Here is a 2,371-nt window from a genome sequence, read left to right as displayed (position 1 = left end):
GCGCGAGAGCGAGTGTGGTAATTGGGAAACAGTGGCGGGGGACAATCCCAAAGGATGGACATGTGCCGGGTGAAGAAGAAGATGTGGCGACACGAGCTAGGTCAGAACATGGCGGACTCGGCTGGGCGACGTGTGTGCAGCCGGATCGGCTGAGCAGTGGACCAAGTAAAGGTGTGTTCGAGGGGGCTCAGTGCCCTTTCTTGGGAACCGCGGCCGGGTGCAAGAACCCCGGTACCACATGACATAAGCGGATTTTCGAGATAAGAAAAGTAGCACGAATTGCCACGAAATGTTGAGTTCTTTGCAAAAAAGGCGCTACTTAGCAGCTCTTCACCAGCGGCTTCCAATCTTGCTTTTCATAAAGGTTTTAAAGAGAAAAAGAACACACAGGAGACGATCACGGGCTGGGTTTTGTAGCCTTGCAATTTTACTTAGCATAAAGGAACTGCGTAATGCTGGTCTGCTTTGCGGTCGCACTCGGGCCTAGTAAGAAATCTTCTAGCTGCCTGACGCATTTCATCAGCCGATCTTCCCCGCCGCGGCACTCCACCTTATTTCGCAGCAAGCGCAGCAAATTCCCCTTTTCGGCAGATGTCGGCACCTCTCGAGGAGGTTCGTCGTCATCGCCCCCCCCGTCTTCGCCGTCCCCTCCTTTTGCGGCTATTTCAACGATTTCGGCGTCCATAAGTTCTCCAGTCATGCGCCCATACTGCTGTACCTTTGCGCATGTCCCTACCGTCACATGGCGTGCCACGAGGTTGCGTGACGAAGTTCATATGCCTCTAGGCTCAGACTTCACGCTTGGGGAAAACATCGGCTTTGTGATAGGCGTGGCTAAACCAGAAAGAAATCGAGGGACTCCTGCTCGGCAGCATCGTACGAGAGAGAGAGTAAATTTTTATTGGAAAGGAGAAGAGGTCGGCCTGAGAAATTGATCGTGGGCCTGCTACTTCCCTCTGGGGGGAGGGTACTGAGGACAGAACGAGAAAGGAATGAATATGGAAGGTAATCTTGTGAAATGGTCGGCGGCGGGGAAATATTCGTTCCCCTCTCAGTAAAGATTTCGAGATATCCGCAGTTTGACCCAAAAATACTTCGAAATAAAGGGCTACGAATACATGGGACGTATAGGAAATGGTTCGGTGCATCGGAAAATTTCGACTTAGCCGATTTTTCGAGATATCCGCGTTCGAGTTAACGAGGTATTACTGTATATATATATATATATATATATATATATATATATATATATATATATATATATATATATATATATATATATATATATATATATATAAGACGGAAAATAAGGGTTGGCAGTCGAGAAAACCTCGGAAAGCAAAGGGGAGGTTTTGGTGGATCATAGAAAGGGATGAAGAATTTTTTGAGTCGAAAAGAAAGTGGTGAAAAAATGCCCGCCGGGTAGGATCCGAACCCACGACCTCCAGAATACCGGTCTGGTGCGATAACCACTACGCTACCGGCGGGGCTGTTCCCCCAGCACTTTCTCGGGTATTTATGTTAAGGTATTTTTGTTTCCTGCCCTTGGGGTGGTAGCCAGCGCCACTCGGACTACTCGGGGTGAAGGGGACCTTCTTTTTTACCCCAGGGCCCTTACTCGAGTGTCTACGACATGTCGAGAGTGGTCGACCAGCGTTGAACCCTCTTAAGCTCCCTTTGGCACCAAGACTGCCAGAACAGAGGCCCTCGCTAAGCATGTAGCGAATCAGAAAATGGAAAATGAGGGGCTCCGTGAAAATAAGACAGAAAATAAGGGTTGGCAGTCAAGAAAACCTCGGAAAGCAAAGGGGAGGTTGTGGTGGTTCATAGAAAGAGATGAGAATTTTTTGAGTCGAAAAGAAAGTGGTGAAAAAATGCCCGCCGGGTGGGATCCGAACCCACGACCTCCAGAATACTGGTCCGGTGCGATAACCACTACGCTACGGGCGGGGCTGTTCCCCCAGCACTTCTTCGGGTATTTATGTTAAGGTATTTTTGTTTGCTGCACTTGGGGGGGTGGGGGGGGGGGGTAGCCAGCGCCACTCGGACTACTCGGGGTGAAGGGGACCTTTTTTTTACCTTCTTTTACCTTCTTCTTATATATATATATATATATATATATATATATATATATATATATATATATATATATATATATGTGTGTGTGTGTGTGTGTGTGTGTGTGTGTGTGTGTGTGTGTGTGTGTGTGTGTGTGTGTGTGTGTGTGAGAGAGAGAGAGAGAGAGAGAAATGGTTATGAGTGCATTGAACGGTCGGTTGGGTGTTGACATTTAAGCAATAATTTCCAAAATGGGGTAACGGTACTCCTTCCATCTTGCAATACTTCAATGCGCTATGGTCAAACGCTTGAA

The 2,371-nt window shown here is 47.7% G+C and overlaps 1 non-coding gene across 1 annotated transcript; it reads right to left on the bottom strand.

Moving 5' to 3' along the window:
• Nucleotides 1-1,877: 1,877 nt before the first annotated feature.
• Trnat-agu (transfer RNA threonine (anticodon AGU)) lies at nt 1,878-1,950 on the bottom strand. Its single transcript has one exon. It is a non-coding gene; the product is annotated as a tRNA-Thr (tRNA).
• Between the last annotated feature and the right edge of the window lie 421 nt (nt 1,951-2,371).

Source organism: Haemaphysalis longicornis, unplaced genomic scaffold (genome assembly GCF_048455015.1).
Source record: "Haemaphysalis longicornis isolate Haplotype H1 unplaced genomic scaffold, Haemaphysalis longicornis Haplotype H1 scaffold_2, whole genome shotgun sequence".
Lineage (NCBI taxonomy): Eukaryota > Metazoa > Arthropoda > Arachnida > Ixodida > Ixodidae > Haemaphysalis > Haemaphysalis longicornis.
The sequence above is the reverse complement of the archived record's forward strand: the minus strand, read 5'-3'. Positions and strand labels throughout refer to the sequence as shown.